Source organism: Camponotus floridanus, unplaced genomic scaffold (assembly GCF_003227725.1).
Source record: "Camponotus floridanus strain SB8 unplaced genomic scaffold, Cflo_v7.5 scaffold3, whole genome shotgun sequence".
NCBI classification, from domain to species: domain Eukaryota; kingdom Metazoa; phylum Arthropoda; class Insecta; order Hymenoptera; family Formicidae; genus Camponotus; species Camponotus floridanus.
Genome location: NW_020229436.1, coordinates 5,663,018 through 5,684,760, shown reverse-complemented (window position 1 = coordinate 5,684,760; position 21,743 = coordinate 5,663,018). Strand labels below are relative to the sequence as shown.

General features: G+C 30.2%; 1 protein-coding gene across 5 annotated transcripts in view; it reads right to left on the bottom strand.

Moving 5' to 3' along the window:
* LOC105250327 overlaps window positions 1-21,743 on the bottom strand; it is a 224,586-nt gene that overhangs the window by 71,065 nt on the left and 131,778 nt on the right. The window lies entirely within an intron of this gene.

Genomic DNA, 21,743 nt, shown 5'->3' with positions numbered 1-21,743 from the left:
AATAATTAATTTAATATTTAATTTAATATTTTTAATATTAAAATTAATATAATATATCATATGTCATATTATTAACAATAATACATATATTTTTTTGCAAAATATTTTAATTATGAAAAAAATGGAGGCGGAAGACAAACAAATATGTCGAGGAAAAAATTCGAAATAGCGGATTTTAACAAACGAAAACAAAATAAACTGTTTACTGCTACTGTTGAAAAAGACGCGAAAAATATTCTCTCCAGATTCCATCGAAAATTGTTTGTAATCGAGAAAAAAGTGCTCTCTCCGTATTATAATATTCCAAAGCAATCCTTGGCGCGAGCAGAAACGTAAACTTAATACTCGGGAGTAAAGAAAAAAGATTAAACAGAAAATTTTACGAATAAATAACGTAACTTCGTCCTGTTTATTTCGCTCGTCTGCGAAAAGCTATGGCGTTGCGATAAATAACGCGATGCGTTAGCGATCTCGAGCGGAAAGGAAAATAGCCGAGTATCTCGAAAATACGTGGCTCTCGTGCTTTATGATTTCGATTAACATCACAGTTTTATATTGGGCTCTTTTAGCGTCAACGTCATTGCCGGGACGCCGCGAAAGATCGATAGCCAGTTCCGGTGCAAGCGTCGCCATGGAAAAGAAGAACACGGCGTTCCCCGACCTATGGGTCGATAAATCACGCGTCGCGCGACAAATAGAAAAATACGCTATAATTACGCTATAATTAAAATACGCTATAATTGAGGCGTCATAAGACCAGCGATTTTTAAACCCCCATTTCTCCTAGGGTTGCACGAGATACCAAGATTAGTCTTGATATTGTCTTGTCTCGTCTTGAATTTCAAGACAAGATCAAGACAAGATTTTTAATTAGTTATCAAGACAATACCAAGACTAAGAATGTCAAGATTATTAGTCTTGTCAAGACTATTGGTTCTCAAAAAAACTAAAATATTTATATTTGCAAATTTAAAAAATCACTATATACGAATTTAAAAAAATTTTATTCAATAAAAACATTTATATTAATAAATTTAAAAACATTTAATATTAATACAATATAACATTTTTATAAATTAGAAATCAAACTCGCAAATTTTAGACATTAAAGAGCATTTCACCCAGGAATTGATGCACATTAGTGCTTTCAAAGATTTACTTTGTAATCTGGTTCTATTTTTTGACATAATCAAAGTTTCTATTGAGAAAAGTCTTTCTACTGGCACGGACGAGGCAGTTGAACTTAAAATGTCTCGAGCCATTTTTGACAATGTGGGATAAATATGAATCTGATTTTTTTACCATTCCAAAATATTTATATCTGCACATTCCCTTGGAGCCTGTAAATAGTTATTAATTTTTGTTTTCCATGAAACAGTAAATGTTTTTTTATGTAAATAGACGGCATTTATATCGATTACATAGTAATAATTATAATTAAAATATAATACAATAGTAATAATTATTTCAAATTATATTACAAAAATTATGTTAAATATTATATAAATAATTTTTTAATATTAGATAAAAAAATTGTTAATAAACTCGAGACAAGACAATACAAGACGAGATTTTTGCTATCAATATTCACTCAAGACCAAGACAAGATTTAAATTTTTGAAAATTTTCAATACCAATACAATATTTTTACGAATATTGTCTTGTCTTGGGTCTTGTGCAACCCTAATTTCTCTGTCTCTCCTCATTATGTCGCGATACATAATATCCTCGCGGGCAAAAGGAATTTCCACACGACGCGATAGAGAGAAATTTCACGCTGCGATCTCTGCAAATTTAATCGGCAAATTTTACGGGAAAAAGAAGATCGTAAAGAGAAATAAAAATGGGTTACAAAATTACTCCCGTAAAAATAATATTTTCAAATATTTCATCACTCATACAATAAAAGAGAATTAATTATTTCGGTTAATTAATGTCGGTTATTAATTCGGTTATTTAATGTCGCTAATGGAAAATTAAAATATTTAAATTATCTATTTGTAATTTTTGTAAAATATCAAAATTAGATAATTTAAATAGCAATTTAATTAATTAGATAATTATGTAACAAATATTTGCGGAATAATAATTTGATATATGGATAATAAATCGAAATAATAATTAAAAGAATACGAAATAATCGTAATAAAAATAACGATATTTTATCGAAGGAAATAAAATAAAATTACAAATAGTTTTACAGAAAAAGTAAAAAATGCAAATCGAAAGCGAGACATCAGCGAATGTACACTTTATCTAAATAAAAAAATACGAAAATAAAATGCAAGTAAAATAAAAATATAATTAAACGAAATGAGACGTAGAAATATTTTGAAACGAGGAAAAAAAAGGAAATTTGCAATATAAAAACGAGGGCGGCAATTTGACATTTTTATTTCGAAGAAAAAAAAGTTGCAAATTAAAAAAATTCCAATTTAAAAAATTTCGATATAGAAAATTATAATTATCCACATTTAATTGAACATCGATGAAGTATCATTTCGCGACAAAAGCTTTCGCTGAACATTATAATTCACTCTAAACTTTCACTGTGAACATCACACATCTTATGAGAGAGAGAGAGAGAGAGAGAGAGAGAGAGAGAGAACTCGCGCGCAAGGAAACTTGCATTAACGGAATTTATATTTCCACATCTATTGCAAAGTTACACCACGCGCGGGTAAACTTCTCAAACTATTCACGCCTACAACAAGTGCAAATATTTGCCTGGTAACGCAACGTCTCGAAGGAGAGAAAGGGAGAAGAGTTCATGAGACATTCCCCGAACGAGGGGATATCATTCCTCAACGCAATTTATAGGTGTTTCGAATCTTTTCAATTTGGCCGAAAATTCAAGATGAATTTCATCGATGACAGACGGTGCATTTTTTTTTTCACGTCGCCATCTCTCATTATGGCATCTCATTGTTTCGATGCAATAACGATGGCGCGGCGCCAGGACGCCATTATTCTCTTCCTCGGGGTTTATCCGCAATTAAACGCGCGCGGCTCCGGTCCCGGCACCCGATAAATTATGGTCATCCCAGCGTCAATATTTATTATGCCATCTCCTTCTCCCTCCGTAATGTGCTTTCTCTATACGCGACTACTGCTACTGTATTTATGTTGTAATGATGGTTTATGGGAAGATACTATATAGACTGGGGAAAATACACATCGAGATATATCTTCGCGCGCTTACCCTTTTAATGATGTACAAGATACTTTATAATTATGAGAAAACCAAAGAACTTATTAATGATAAATTTTTTTAAAATATTTACTATTTAGGCTGGAGAAAATACACATCGAGATTTATTTTCGCGCACTTATCCTTTTAATGATGTGCGAAATACGTTATAATTATAAGAAAACTAAAGAATTTAACGATGAATTTTATAAAAATATTTTTATAAAAATATAAATATAATTTTTATAAAAATATTTTTATATATACTGGAGACAATGCACATCGAGATATATTTTCGCGCACTTATCCTTTTAATAATGTGCAAAATACTCTGTAATTATCAGAATTTAATCAGAATTTTATAAAAATATTTTCTCGTACGAATCACACACAATCATCTCGCTTGCAACCTCATCAAGTAAGATGACCGTGCGAAAAAATATTTTTATAAAATTCATTATTAAATTCTCCTCTTTCCTGATAATTATATAGGATTTTATATATTAAAAAAATCTATCATATAATACATAAAAGTAAAAAAAATACAGGCGTAATTTATTTTCTCTTTTCATTCATTTCGCATATTCAATTTATTTTACGAAAATTAAATTATATTCACGACTATAATACATATATTTTCGAAAGCAAAGATACATTATTTTTATCTTAATTCTAATAAATTTACGACCATTTAATTTTATGACATTTTTATTTAATTTTTAAAATATCTCTAACATCTTCATTATGCGTGTAAGCAGGCTACAACATTTAGATAAATGTGCGATAACAATCGTCGATGCCTCCATTTATGTGATGATCACCCCTATTGATTATTCCGGCGTAATTAAAGAAGGGGCTACCGATCTTTCTGCGGATCGGCGATTCGTCACGAAGCGATCGGCAGCCCCGATAACGTCTACTGTTTTTATCTTGTGGCTGGTATCGCCGGAATAAAGCCTGCGGGAAAACACGCTCAATTTAATGCGCCGTCGAAGCGACGTTTAATTATGACATTTGTTTAACCTCCTTGCTATCGGCGTATTACGTCGCTCAATGTGATCGTTTAAGAAACATCGAGGGCGACGGTTAAGCACAGAGAACGATATGGATCTAAGGTGCAACGTAAACGTAGAGGCCAAGTTGTGGAATGTTGAGGCAAAGAGAGGCTAACTAAATTACTTGTATCGATTTAATCATCCTACTTTTATTGATAACATATAATATAATCGTATTATTCATAATCAATAAATGAACAATTTTATTCCCAGCATCTATAATAAGACTTATATAGAGATTTATTCTGCTTTTATTAAAATTTATTTTTATTAAAAAAATTAATTAGAATTAAACATAAATAGAATTAAATAATTTAATCATCCTACTTTTATTGATAACATATAATATAATCATATTATTCATAATCAATGAATGAACAATTTTATTCCCAGCATCTATAATAAGACTTATATAGAGATTTATTCTGCTTTTATTAAAATTTATTTTTATTTATATAAGTAACGTAAAAAAAATTAATTAGAATTAAACATAAATAGAATTAAATAATATTAATAGAATAATATTAATATTATTAATAGACATAAATAGAATAGAATAATAATTATTAATTATTAATAGAATAATATTAATAATATTAATAGACATAAATAGAATTAAATAATATTAATAGAATTAAAATGTACTAAACACCTAGAACAAAATTTATCATCTATTACATCTGGCTAAATCATCACATGACGTTGTAAATTGATTGAGCGAGTTCCAGTCGAGGGATACAGTCATATATTTCTTATTCGCAATTTATGCGCATGCAATATGCATTATAATAATATATATTCTCGGAATATAAAAAAAAAGAAGAGAAAAAAAAAAGAAAAAAAAATAATCATCGACGCGCGACAAATTCGTCGATAATGAGCATCGATCGGTCCATAAATCAAATGGACTCGATGAGAGAGGCAAGTCACGTAAATGATCTGATATATCGGATGAAAATAAGCGACGTCGAGTCGATGATGATTCGTTTGTCGAGCGGTGACGTCTCTTTAATCACGCTGACGCGAAGGATTATTGATACACGCGTGCGTCCGAGTATCGGAGATCCAATGAAAATCGAGAGAGAGATGCAAGATAGATGTCCAACGCTCTCGTGTATCTGTCTGTTTTCGTCGAGATATCTAATTTCCGCGAAATTCGTATCCGTTTTGCATCGATTCATTCATCGCGCGCTCGGTTTATCGACCTCCGACGCGACGCCACGTTATTTTGGGGTCACCGTATACATATGTGCACGCGACTGCAATGACGCACACGCGACGAAACGCCAATAACGAAGCGTAACGCGAGGAAATGTCTCACAACAAAATCTGCGTAACGTTCGTCGAGAGGGATAATTATTCCCGCGTGTAAATTTTTGCTACGCAAATTGAGTGAAATTATTCGGGGAGGATGAATGAAAATGAGATTCCGTCGAGTCTCGTCCGCGGAAATAATGCCATTTTGCGTAATTCATATTGGCAACGTACTTTTCGCGATTTATTGGTAAATGTCAGTCGTGATTAATCCAAAAACCCCTCGTAGCGCGACGTAATTGTGATTGCACGATATTACACGTGATGGAACTGACAATATGCGGAAGGCGAATAATCAATATTTTCGTCCAAATATGAGTGTCCACGTGTGAAAAAAATATGTTTCTTATTCTGGATTGATTTACTATTAATGACTTTCAAATCTAAATTATTAAATCCGAATTATTATTTAAATATAGTTTCGAGCTTTTATATTAACTAAATTTATTCTTGGTGAGAATAATATGTATAAATTTTGAATGTCATAATTTTAAGAAAAGATTTATTATAGAAATTGTTATTTAAAATATATAACATTGAAAAAAAGTTTTTTCAAGTTTTTGCATTTCCATTATTTTATTTTGAATTTAAATTTAATGAGATAAATAAAAGGAAAAGTGAAAAATAAATACACATTTTTTTCCTAAAATAATCATTATTTGTTGCTACTTTATAAAATATTTATATCAACATATTAATTATTAATATTAAAATATTTATATTTCTCTGTAAAATAATATCAAAATATTTTATTGTTCAATGAGAGAAATCGTCACGATCGATTATTTAAAGTACAAGTCTTACAAAAAAATACAGATATTTGTGTCCAATTTGTAAAGTCAACTATACGTCTATTTTCCATATATTTTAATTAACATGTAAATAAATTGCCTTATTCTATACCAACCATTTATAATGAGATAAGAAAAGTAGTATGTAAATATCTTCGTTTCAAATATGAATTTTTACATGAACGTCTCTCTATCCACGACACATGAAGAGACTGTAAACGTTTTGTTTTAACTGATATGTCTTTAATTAATATTAAAAAATTAATATTAAAATATAAAAAATTAATATTAAAATATTAAAAAAAAACCAGCCAAGAGCAACAAAAAGAACTCTTGTGTGACACATGACCGCTGGGAGCCGCTCGTTTATCGCTTTATCACGAAATTTATGCATTATTTAAGCATCTAGGAGACTCGTGCATTGCGCACAGGACCTCTAATATCTCTTTTCTCTTCTCTCTTTCCATGTTGCATCGGCAACAGAGATCGGTTACGGTTACAAAACCGTGATCGTCTCATCGACTGATACGTATAACGCGCAGGATTACACGCCCACGCCCACGCGCGTGGCTCTCGCATGACAAATTCTGCTCTCCGGCAATCATAACACGGACGGGAGAAAGGGAGAGAGGGAGGGATACAGCGATTAGAGCATTGTCAGCACGAGATACGAGCGCGGGACGTCAAAACCATGATTGTTGAACCGCGTGTTGTTCTCGCCACGATTCCATCCTTCTATCGCCAACGAAATACGATACAATATTCGTATAATAATACATTATATTACACTCCGCAGGCAACACAAAGATATAGTTGAATTTAATCAGGGGATGAGAGGAATATGGGAGATAACGGGATTCCTCCCCCCCTTCACCCCTCCTCAACATGACCTGAAATAGGATACATAATATAAAGGATCACGTGCGCAAAATATAAAGATTTGTTTTCCTTCTCAGAAATAAAGCTTCGACGAAGTTTTCCGTTTCGATTAAACCTCGACATTTTTTATTTTACATTAAAATTATGTAAATTTCATTCTAACTGTAAGTAATTTTAATTCGATCAAATATAGGTCTCTTTTTGCAGGATTTTAAATTCTATTAAAAGAAATTTTATTTCTTCAAATTTTTACAAATTTTTTATAAATAGTATCCTAATAAAATTAAAATTTTTCATAGATTATATTTGATACGAAGATATCGATTTGATATGTATAAAAAAATTAAAGAGAATAAAAATCGAAATTTGCTTTTAGTTTTGTGAAGAAAAATAATAAACTTAAAACCATATAAATAGAAATGTAAAATAAATTAGAGAGAATTACCGGCTTTGATTTTGTCTTCATGCTATTCCTAAGAGAGCGTAAGATTTTTCCTGTGTTAGATACGTCAAGGATGTTCTAAAATGTATGAGGATGTCGACCAAAGAGAATGAGATTTTACTTCGAACTCTTCGAAATCCCACACGTGGACTGTTTAAAGGAGTCTGGATAATCCCTTGTGACAAGATTTCTCAAACGAACTTCGATAAGCACCTTTCTCTTTGATAAATCTAAGATCTTTCGTACGTGAAGGGAAAAGGAGAGAGATGCTGGTATCGTAAAAGCTCGTGATACAGCGAATTAGTTACAGACGAGCAAAGATGAAATACAATAGTTTGAAATAAAACACAAAATTTATTCAACATTCGTTATATAAAAAAATATATCAATACGCGCATATTTTTTTCTCTCATATATTGATCTATTTCGATGTATCTGTGTCTGTCATATTTTTCTGCAAATCCATTTTTCCATTGTAGATGCGGATAAAATGCATCTCGTACATAAAAACTGCATTGGAAAATATTTATACAACGTAGCATTTTCATTGCGAAACGGATGCATTTCACACATCAAGATAAATAAAAATCTTATTTAATATTCAGAAAGAAAATATTTTCACTGCGAACTCTTCCGTTCCTCCATTTATAATATTAAGAACGTTTTGTAAACAAGCTTAGGAATCTATGGATGAAGATGGCTTTCGGAATTTCTTTCTCGACATGAAACGTGAAATGATATCCGGGTGACGAAGCATTATTTCGAGAGACAGTCGAAGGAAATCGTGACACGATGACAATAAAAGTCTTTCCACGTTCTTGCACTTTAATATTTGCCGAGTCGCGGAAAAAAAGGATATTGTCGTTTTCATCGAAATACCCAGCGAATTGGCGATAGGATCAAATCAAAAGGCAATAAAATGTCGATGTGCGAGGATTAAGCGAGTGTGAAACTTCGTGGAAAGTTAACAAGTGGTGAAAAAAAGATTTATTATCGATGAAGATAGAGAATTTAAAATCTCGAAATGTTAGTTCGTGAATTCTCACAGTAATACTCATAATTTCAGAAGAAATATTTTTACGATAAATTTCTCGTTTAGGAGAAAGAACAATTCTTCATCCACTCTATAACTAGAATAATTATTTTGTAATAATTATTTATTTAATATATTTAATATATTTAATAATAATAATATATATTTAATAATAATTAAATTTAATGATATTTAATAATATTTAAATAAATGCAAAAGTAACTATAAATATAATAAAATAATAATAATACTCATTTTTATCATTTTAAAGGAGATTGTGCCATAAAAAGATCGCGCTTATATCCTTCGATCGTGTGTAAGTGGTTACAAATCGCCGTCGTAAATTTCTCGATTCTATCAGACTCCCACACATTGATCTGTAAATCGCTCCAATTCAATTCGCAGGATCCATTGTCCACTCGGACGCAATAAGGAAGGCAATCGTCTCTCGCGGCGGTCCCTCGCACAAAACCCGAATTACAGCTCTATTTGCTCGATCGAAGGTCGAGTGGCTCCATTTTGCAGGTGATTCGGTCGTGTCAAGCAATACGTAAAAGTGCTTCACCGAGCGTCGCAATTGGCCGACCCACCTGTGAACATCTCCTCCTTTTTGCGCTCCTCATACATCACATTCCATCGAAATGTCCCGAGGATCGTTGCAATTACGCAATTTCGAGTAGGGTTGCACAAGACTCAAGACAAGACAATATTCGTAAAAATATTGTATTGGTATTAAAAATTTTGAAAAATTTAAATCTTGTCTTGGTCTTGAATATTGGTAACAAAAATCTCGTCTTGTATTGTCTTGTCTCGATTTTATTAACAATTTTTATCTAATATTAAAAAATTATTTAAATAATATTTAACATAATTTTTGTAATATAATTTGAAATAATTATATTACTATTGTATTATATTTTAATTATAATTATTACTATATAATCGATATAAATGCCGTCTATTTACATAAAAAAACATTTACTGATTCATAGAAAACAGAAATTAATAACTATTTACAGGCTCCAAGGGAATGTGCAGATATAAATATTTTGGAGTGGTAAAAAAATCAGGTTCATATTTATCTCACATTGTCAAAAATGGCTCGAGACATTTTAAGTTCAACTGCCTTGTCCGTGCCAGTAGAAAGACTTTTCTCAATAGGAAAACTCTGACTATGTCAAAAAATAGAACCAGATTACAAAGTAAATCTTTAAAAGCACTAATGTGCATCAATTTCCGGGTGAAATGCTCTTTAATGTCTAAAATTTGCGAGTTTGATTTCTAATTTATAAAAATGTTATATTGTATTAATATTAAATGTTTTTAAATTTATTAATATAAATGTTTTTATTGAATAAAATTTTTTTAAATTCGTATATAGTGATTTTTTTTTCATTTACAAATATAAATATTTTAGTTTCTTTGAGAATCAATAATCTTGGCAAGACTAATAATCTTGACAGTCTTAGTCTTGGTATTGTCTTAATAACTAATTAAAAATCTTGTCTTGATTTTGTCTTGAAATTCAAGATAAGACAATATCAAGACTAATCTTGGTATCTCATGCAACCCTAATTTCGAGAAAATCACGATATTTAGCAAAAGCAATCGGCGTTTATTCGAATAATCAAACAAAATCACTCGAATTTGAACGATTATCGAGTATCATTATTTCGACTGGCAAGTTTACGATCTGTCGTCGAAATGGATTTCAACAAGATTTTCGATATTTATAAAAATATTCTTACATTTTAGACACCTAAAAAAGCTCATTCATCTCTTCCAATATTTTTTTCTTTAAAATTCATATCCCAATCTCTTCGTAAAAAATATCGAGATCATGAAGATCGACCTGCCACCTAACTCGCTGATAATTAGGACACGGCGCATGCGAGTAGGCAAACTCATTAATCGGCTCGAGCGATTCACGTAATAAAACGCATAAAAGCTGGCAAAGTGCTCTCGAATCGAGTGCTCCTTGAATCGCGATAGCCGCGCTTCATAAACTTGTCGCGCTGAATTAATTTAAATCCTGCCCCTCATTCTCTCACCTCTCTCGAGTGCGCGCACTCTCGACTCTCGGCATGGAAAATATATACTGCTCTTGTTATACGGCTGTTCATTTGCATGCTACACGCGCGGCATAGTTACGTCAGCGACCTACAAGGCGCGAAGATAAAAGCGATAGGCCGCGGGTTCGTTAAACGAAACGCGAGCAGCTTCCGCGGAAGAGAAACGATTCCTAATAATGGACATTCGCGATCTCAATTTCCTAGGCCCTCGGAATCTTGCGTGAGAAAGAAAAAATGATAGAGGAAATTTTATGACAAATGGGATATTAATTGTCATTAATATAAAACATATTATTCACAGAAAAAAAGGGGCATTCTTGTTTTGAAAATATTTAATTTTAACATGGAAATTTAATTTAATTGAAAATATTTAATTTAACATGGAAATCTTGAAAAGAGATTATATTGCGTTAATTAAAGAAAAATATATTTGCTTGAATAATTGCTTACTTGAATGAAGCCATTTTATATAGTTTAATTAAGAAAAATATATTCTTATGATTTAAGATTTAATTTTCTCGAATGGAAAAGAAACAATGTTAGATAGAAAATAACATTTTTAAATCAAAGATTATAATTTTCTTAAAATAAAATTAAATAATTATATATTCTTGAGGTGACAATTACAATATTAAAATAAGACTATAATATTGTTTTGATTTGACACTTATTTGTTTTTTGTGTTTGCAAAAATTTTCTGGCTGATATATTAAATCCCTGTCGCATTGAAATGTAAATCGTAGAAATTTTGCACTAAATAAATTAGATGGCAATGTATTCCGTTTATTAATGCTCTCCAATTTTCCGAAAAAATGTTACCGTTAGTATTTTTAAAAAAACAATAAATCGTATTCAGACCAGGGTGCATCAACATTATTTTTTATTTAGACATTTAAATATATGTATAATAATATAAAAATATATGTATTTATATATATATAATAAATATATATATATATATTTAATATATATATTTTTAATATATATTAAATATGTATATTTTTAATATATATTAAATATGTATATTTTTAATATATATTAAATATGTATATTTTTAATATATATTAAATATATATATTTTTTACCTTCCTTTCTAAATAAATAAAGACAGACATATTTAAGTCGCGTTTAAAGTTAAATTAACGTTGATGCCTCAATAATTTTAATAGCTGAAATATCCATTTAAGAGATGCAATTGTAAAAAGAGGAAGAGCATTCGTGTAATTCATGTTGGAAATCGTAAAGGCAACGAGTTTCTCATTTCGTATTGAGCGTAATACCGAGCTGAAGAGTTTGCGTTTCACGTTATTTCCATGCACATTATAAAGTGTCTTTCTCTTTATGAAGGAAATGTTCTAATAAGCGCGCTTAAAGGGTTAAATTACTACAGCTATAGATCAAATAGCTCAACAAACTTCATCAAGTCGCCGTTAACATTATTAGACTGAATTCGCATTGCATACTAGCTACAAAAATCGTGAGAAAGAAAGAGACAACTGCAAAGCATTATTTTCTGTTCTGTCAAATCGCGGAGCGCTTTACTTATAATGTAGATTTAAATTAATCAGAATATTGTTCATCAAGAACACTTTGCAATGTTGATGTTAATGTTTCATTTCATGATCGTCCTAAATTCTTAAAATTCTCTATATTATTGTTATATAAAATTTTTAAATATTAAGCGCTCCTAATACATTTTACTCTGCAAAAATATAGTTTAAAAATTTAATTCAGCAGTTTTATTTAAAATGTTAAGCTTACAAATTATCGCATCAATTTTTATTTATTTATATATCTCATTTAATATTACAGTCTCAAAGTTTTTAAATTAAGAGAGAGAGAGAGAGAGAGAGAGAGAGAGAGAGAGAGAGAGAGAGAGAGAGAGAGAGAGAGAGAAGAAATAATAAAAGAGAAATATTTTAATAATAATCAGAATTTAATTATATATCCTCTTATCAAAAAAAGAATTGAGTAAAACAAAATTTTTAATTATTGCCATCAACTGCAATAATGAACAAATTTTAAATTCCGATTTTATTGCAAAGATAACCATTTAAATTTAAATTTCGTTTAAATAAAATATGTAGAGGATAAACATAGGATTTTAATTGACACATAAATGAATTATTTTGTCTTTCCCATTTACACAATCCAGAGAGAAAAAAAAGTGACTTACGTAAATATTTTTATTTTCGAACGCAATTTTTTTCGCCCATGATTTTGCTCAGCTGTTCGAGTATTGGTTATTGAGGTATTGCGGTTGGGTACACCCGATATATCGCGTTTCGCATCCGCATTTATCTCACAACATGCGATCGCTGTCGGCTTCACGCATCAACGCCTTCGATCATTTTTCGATGTAGCGACTTTTGCCACATTGTATAGTAATGTTGCACGCGCGAGTGCGCCGCGATTTGCGTTCTTGAGCTCGGCAAAGAAATAATGCGATCTTTCGATCGGACACAATGCGCGATGACTTGTAATTCCTGTAATCTCGAGACGGCGGCCTTTAATATAAAAGCCGAGAATATGGGAGGATCGTTACACATCAATGATGTATAGCGGTCACTATCCGGTTTGCAAGAGAAATATCAACGTTTGATATCAAGGAGAAAGCGTAGATATCTTTTATATCAGGATGGTTCGGTATTGATAGCGCGATCGAGAAGAGAAAATAATAGTACACGGATAGAAAACGACAAACTAAGTCGAAAGTAAAATAAAATTTTTATACCAAGCTTTCCAGAAAATTGATTTCGGAAATCGAGAAGCTAACATCTTATTCACTTTTAAGTTCAGATAACATTTTCAGATAATCCAAATCGATCCAAATTGTCCAAAAAATATGAACAGATTTCTCTCTCTTCCTTCAAAATAAATAATAAAAAATTATTTCCTCGAATAAAATATTATATTTTTGTATTATTTATTATCGAATAAAGAAATTAAAATGAAAATTAAATTAAATGAAAGAGAGAGAAAGATTCATAATAATAATACATAATAATACATAATAATTTTGAAAAATCATCAAACTTTAACCAGAGAAAATTCTACAAATTTTCACATTTATTATATATTTTATTATTATATTTATTATTATATTTATTATTATATTTATTATTATATTTATTATTATATTTATTATTATATTTTTTTTCTTAAACTTAAATTTGTTTTATCATACAAAATCATTTTTATTCCATTACATTATCAGTAACGAGTCTTTCTGTTCAGCTATTGATTTCAAAATTATTCTAATGGGATCTCTTAAAATATTCCTCATGATTATAAGCTTAAGTTTTCGAATAACTTCTGCGTAAATTTACCCCCGAATTTTCTATTAAAAATCACTAAACATTAATGTTTGAATCTATCCACCGACGTGTGCGATAAGCGTTATTCTCTTTCCTTTCACCGTCACCTTCGCAATAAAACGTGGCTTTCGTCCATTCGCATTTTCTTCTGTCGTCGCTAATTTTTTCGCACAAGTACGACTAGTCGATAGTCCGAGATATTAGCTCTGATTAAGACAAATCGTTTTATTCGCCGAGAATAGATAATCGTTACACAGAATGTCTAGGAGATCACGCATTTTCCGCGATCAACAGATGCGATCGATAGATAAGTAGATACGAATTAACAGATACGAATGAATGGAAACAAATTAAAAAGAATATCAATTGCTCGCAATAAATCATACGAATAAGAACGAAACAATCATAACAGAGAGAAAACATTCATTTCGAATATAAGAATATGTGACGCATACATGTAGATTATTTATAAATTTTTGCTGTTTTCATGTCAGCATTAAATGATAAATCAAATATCGTACGTTCACTTATCACGCCCACCAAGAATCGGATTGAAAAATATCAGAAGCAAGGATAGGGTTGCACAAGACCCAAGACAAGACAATATTCGTTAAAATATTGGTATTAAAAATTTTCAAAAATTTAAATCTTGTCTTGGTCTTAAATGAATATTACTTTAATAATATTATATTTAAATAATATTGGTAGCAAAAATCTCGTCTTGTATTGTCTTGTCTCGATTTTATTAACAATTTTTTATCTAATATTAAAAAATTATTTAAATAATATTTAATATAATTTTTGTAATATAATTTGAAATAATTATTACTATTGTATTATATTTTAATTATTACTATGTAATCGATATAGATGCCGTCTATTTACATAAAAAAAACATTTACTGTTTCATGAAAAACAGAAATTAATAACTATTTGCAGGCTCCAAGGACATGTGCAGATATAAATATTTTGGAGTAGTAAAAAAATCAGATTCATATTTATCCCACATTGTCAAAAATGACTCGAGACATTTTAAGTTCAACTGCCTCGTCCGTGTCAGTAGAAAGATTTTTCTCAATAGGAACTCTGACTATGTCAAAAAATAGAACCAGATTACAAAGTAAATCTTTAAAAGCACTAATGTGTGTCAATTCCTGGGTGAAATGCTCTTGAATGTCTAAAATTTGCGAGTTTGATTTCTAATTTATAAAAATGTTATATTGTATTAATATTAAATGTTTTTAAATTAATCAATATAAATGTTTTTGTTGAATAAAATTTTTTTTAAATTCGTATATAGTGATTTTTTTCATTTACAAATATAAATATTTTAGTTTTTTTTTTTGAGAACCAATAGTCTTGACAAGACTAATAATCTTGACAGTCTTAGTCTTGATATTGTCTTGATAACTAATTAAAAATCTTGTTTTGATCTTGTCTTGAAATTCAAGACAAGACAAGATAATATCAAGACTAATCTTGGTATCTCATGCAACCTTAACGCCCATCAAGAATCGGATGGAATATATCAGAAGCAAGGATAAGTGTTGGATAATTTAAAAGAGAATATAAATAATTTTGTTCGCCGAGAGGGTTAATTACTGCGAAATATTTAGTAAAAAACGAAAAAGAAGGGAATGAGGTGGAAATTCATGGCAAAAAATGGAGCGAAAATTGGTTCCAGAATCTCGCGAGTTCTGGTACATCGTATAATCCCGTGGATTATCGAACCTGCTCTGCTTTGAGACTCGCAAGCGATGCAACAGGCGGCTCATCCATAGAGCCGTTCCACTGCGTTGCCTCTGGCACTGCTCGTAATCACTCCCGCTTCTTTCACACACATACACACACACATTGAATTACTATTAAAATCTTATTACGTGCACACATACATGCTTACACACATACGCAGCCATAATTGATCTGTATTGTACAATGTCATTCGACAGAATGATGATTAAATGGTTCTCTTCCGCGTGTTCTTCATCGATTAAATCCAATTTTCATGAACTCACGTTCGAGCTAGAAATGTATTCCACCCAAAGAAAAATTATAAAACGACTTTTAGATCTCCGTTTTGACAAATTGCGCGAATCTGCATAATATTATTGCTACGTGAATCCAAAAACTGCCGTGATAGTTTCACAAAATAACATCAACGTAAATGTCAAAAAAAATATATATAGAGTGTTTCTTAATAAGTGCGAAGCATTTTAGGAGATGATTCTTTGTTGAAAATTAAGGGGAGTTTTTCATATAAACATATACATCTCTCCCTGTGGAGTTACATTCCTCCAAAAATGGGAGCAAAAATTAGGTTTTTATTTTTTTCTCAAATTTGGAACAAGTTAAAGAAATGAAATTAGGTGGATATTTTCTACTAGTAAAAAAGTTATTTATTAATATTTTTTCAATCTTTCATATTGTTATAAGGGGATGAAACTAGCAACTGCTATTCAATTTTTTATTAGAACTTTTTAATGGGTTGAAATATGATCATCTAAAAATATACATTAAAAAGTTTGATTTATTTAGAAACTTTTTTATTTCATTTATTTTTTCATAAAATCAATAGCTTTCAAGAAAAAAAAAATACGTTATCGTGCACGATGCTAAATAGCATAGGTTTCAAATTACGAAAAGTTGAATTTTAAAATAAAAATAAAATTAGAATAAATGTTGAGAAAATTGTAGCAAAAAATTATAATAAAAACCTAATTTTTACCTCCATTTTTGAAGGAATTTCACAGCGAGGGATGTACGAGTATATATGAAAAACATCTCTTAATTTTCGACAAAAAATCATCTAAAATTTTTTGCACTTATTAAGAAACATGCTGTATATATCAAACTAAAATTTAATTATGTAAATCTTATAATATATTTTTTACTTTATAATAGGTCCTTTGTAAAGATTCTTTAATCATTTATTTTATATTAATATAATTCATGTAATTGTACGATTTACATAAAAATATTTGTACCTTTTGAAAAAATGCTTGAAAAGCAGTTTGATGTTTTTTGCGTTGTATTTGTACAGGACAGATACGGATCCCTAAAACACGAATTTCTGTCACATGTATGTACGTATTTGATTAATTGATTGATTGATCAACAGACTGATCGCGGAGAATATCAAACAACGTTGGACTTTCGCCACCATATATAATCGTTATTTTCGATACGAGCGGAAATTTTAGACACTCGGACAACGGGCGTCATTCCCATCGATGATTGAACATTCGAAACCGACCGGAACACATGAAAGTCTTCTCAATTCCGAGAGATCCGTACTCAACGAACGTAGAAAAGCTCCGACAGAGAAAACCGGAACAAAACTAGGGTTGCACGAGATACCAAGATTAGTCTTGATATTGTCTTGTCTTATCTTGAATTTCAAGACAAGATCAAGACAAGATTTTTAATTAGTTATTAAGACAATACCAAGACTAAGACTGTCAAGATTATTAGTCTTGTCAAGATTATTGGTTCTCAAAAAAACTAAAATATTTATATTTGTAAATTTAAAAAATCACTATATACGAATTTAAAAAAATTTTACTCAATAAAAACATTTATATTAATAAATTTAAAAACATTTAATATTAATACAATATAACATTTTTATAAATTAAAAATCAAACTTGCAAATTTTAGACATTAAAGAGCATTTTACCCAGGAATTGATGCACATTAGTGCTTTTAAAGATTTACTTTGTAATCTGGATCTATTTTTTGACATAGTCATAGAGTTCCTATTGAGAAAAGTCTTTCTACTGGCACGGCCGAGACAGTTGAACTTAAAATGTCTCGAGCCATTTTTGACAATGTGGGATAAATATGAACCTGATTTTTTACCAGACCAAAATATTTATATCTGCACATTTCCTTGGAGCCTACAAATAGTTATTAATTTCTGTTTTCCATGAAACAGTAAATGTTTTTTTATGTAAATAGACGACATTTATATCGATTACATAGTAATAATTATAATTAATTATTGTATAATTAAAATATAATACAATAGTAATAATTATTTCAAATTATATTACAAAAATTATGATAAATATTATTTAAATAATTTTTTAATATTAGATAAAAAATTGTTAATAAAATCGAGACAAGACAATACAAGACGAGATTTTTGCTACCAATATTCACTCAAGACCAAGACAAGATTTAAATTTTTAAAAATTTTCAATATCAATATAATATTTTTACAAATATTGTCTTGTCTTGGGTCTTGTGTAGACAAAACAAAAGCCCGCTGATGAAACAGTGGCGTGGTACTATGGAAGCAAAATGAAAACCATATTCTGAGATTTGCCGCGTCGTGTTTCCTTTCGCGGCCATCAGTCTTGCGCCACTTCTCGGGAATTTCTGAATCGCACGCGAGAGACTTGATAAAAGAACAAATAATACGCAGCCACACAAAGAATGATGAAAACACACATGAGAAAAGAGAGGGAATATACTAATGTTACATTTGGTATAAAACCATTTTCTGGGTAAACGTAAGGAAAGAGAAATAGTTGCGCATTATTTCCGGAAACGCGAAAAATGGCTGTAAAGTTTTCTATGTTGGGCATCCAAATTAAAATCGTTAAATGATACTTTTATTTTAATTAATAAAGAGTAAAAAAATTTCTCATAGTATTTTCTGCCTATTAATTCACTTGTGTTTAATTACGCAAACATTACGAATTTTTCTGATAATAATATAAGAATTTAAATAACATATTTATTTGTGAACAGTATCGTTATTTTTAGTGTTGTGCAAAAAATTGGTTTTTAATGTATATTTTGTTTATTAAAAAAATTATTTTTCTCTTACAAAAGTAATATAAAAAAATATAAAAAAATTGCATCAATCAAAAATAGAAATTAGGCCTGCTGTAAATTTTAATTCTCTCTTACTTACTACAGTAATTCGTGAAATTGTTACGTCTAATAAAATGCAACATGTGTTTTTAATTAAATGCTGCAATATTTAAATAAATAAATATAAACACAAAAAATAAATAAATACAAGATATATTTAAATTTCCCAAAGCATAGATTATATTAACAAATAAGAGGTAAAATTAAAATAATTAAAAGTGAAGAAAAATTTACTGCAACAAAATTTGACAAATAAAAAACTCGTTTAATAACCGAGGAATTATCGCAAAGTTCTTCGGCGGCGGGGTGGTAAAAAAAAACGCGATAATTTATTATAGAAATATACCCGCGAATAAAGATCGACGAAAGACAACAACGAAGAAAGGAGAAACGAACTCCCGGGACTCCGGGCTGGACGGAAGAAAACAAACGCTCGTTAACGAGACGCATCAGGGCAGATTGAACAGATTTCCTGCCGCGGCTTAACCCGAGAGAAACGGACTCTCCTCTTTCTCGCTCCGGTCCATACAGAGTCCCCGACGTCGACCCGCGGGACCAGAGGTTAATTTATCGAATTAAACGTCGCACAATTGCGTTACAAGTCCGAGTCGAGTCCGCCGAGTGTTTTCGCCGACGACAACGTCACGGATGCGTGCTGTGCGTGAGTAGGGTTGCCCAAGACCCAAAACAAGACAATATTCATAAAAATATTGTATTGATATTAAAAATTTTCAAAAATTTAAATCTTGTCTTGGTCTTGAGTGAATATTGGTAGCAAAAATCTCGTCTTGTATTGTCTTGTCTCGATTTTATTAACAATTTTTTATCTAATATTAAAAAATTATTTAAATAATATTTAACATAATTTTTGTAATATAATTTGAAATAATTATTACTATTGTATTATATTTTAATTATAATTATTATTATGTAATCGATATAAATGCCGTCTATTTACATAAAAAAACATTTACTGATTCATGGAAAACAGAAATTAATAACTATTTACAGGCTCCAAGGGAATGTGCAGATATAAATATTTTGGAGTGGTATAAAAATCAGGTTCATATTTATCCCACATTGTCAAAAATGGCTCGAGACATTTTAAGTTCAACTGCCTCGTCCATGCCAGAAAGACTTTTCTCAATAGGAACTCTGACTATGTCAAAAAATAGAACCAGATTACGAAGTAAATCTTTAAAAACACCAATGTGCATCAATTCCTGAATGAAATGCTCTTTAATGTCTAAAATTTACGAGTTTGATTTCTAATTTATAAAAATGTTATATTGTATTAATATTAAATGTTTTTAAATTTATTAATATAAATGTTTTTATTGAATAAATTTATTTTAAATTCGTATATAGTGATTTTTTTTTCATTTACAAATATAAATATTTTAGTTTTTTTTGAGAACCAATAATCTTGACAGTCTTAGTCTTGGTATTGTCTTGATAACTAATTAAAATTCTTGTCTTGAAATTCAAGACAAGACAAGACAATATCATGACTAATTTTGGTATTTCGTGCAACTCTAGCGGAGAGAAATGATAATTATGCATTATTTCCAGAAATTTATCTCTGGGGAAAAAAACAAATGTATTTTAAATTCGATAAAGCTGCGACGCGATAAACAAACTCGCGATTATCAATCATTTCGCGTATCGCGACTATCTCCTTCCACACATGTCCGCGATGTCGCGAAATATAAGCTCCGCGAATCTCTGCGCGTACATATTTTCATCGATAAACAGCTTCTTAGGCAGCACTAAAATAGAGACATATGAATATTCATGCGTACGTTTGCACTTAATGTCGCGCGAGCGAGCAAAATGTGTGACGATTCGCGTTTTGCATATGTGCTTCGATCAACAAAGTTCATATTATACGTGTTTGTATCCTTGATGTAAAACTCTCGTGCTCGCTACACTCGTATGTCCCGTCTTTCATTTCCTCGCTGTTGAAAAATAAACGTGTCGCTTCTTTTATGTCAAGATTGAGGACTCAAAACGCGAGAGCTACGTGTGCATGTATGCGTAAATTGATGAAAACATGGGCTATCTATTTAAATCTTGTAGGAAAATTCTCTGACCTTTCAGATATTTTTATTCAAAAATTCGCACAAATTAAAGATTTTTTTAGAGATGCGATTTTTTAAAATAAATTTTTTATTGTATACGCTTTTTAATATTTCCTACTCTAAGGGTAAGAAAAAATAAACTGACGCACATAAAGTTTAAATGTTAGACTTTGAAAAAACAATTTTTTTCTTAATTTTCGAATTTTAATAAAATTTCTCTCGATTTTTATAAAGTAAATAAAAACCCTGAGAATTCCGGATTTTTTAAACATGATATAAAAAAGTAACTCTCGAAATATGATATTATATAATTTATCTTTCTCTCACTGAGATTTTTCTTTCCAAAAAGTCTTCAATTTTCTCATAAATGCAACGATGTGAAAGATTTAGAAAACCTTGTTCATTGATTTTTTTTTTATTCGATCACTAAGATATTTAACAGCAAAGCAGCGACAAAGTAGCGGCGGCCAATAGATTATTTTTTTTTCCATCAAGAGAAGTTTTATCGGATATTTACAGACGAAAGTTCGCAGCGTTGGATTTTTATTTCGCGAATATTGCAAGTTATGATAGTGTGCATCCGTAGAGATTATTTGATATAACTTCCGCTTCTATTCTCTCTCTCTCTCTCTTCAAATTTATTCGAAAATGCATGTTCTTACTATCGATCCGTCCTGTGTGTCGTAAT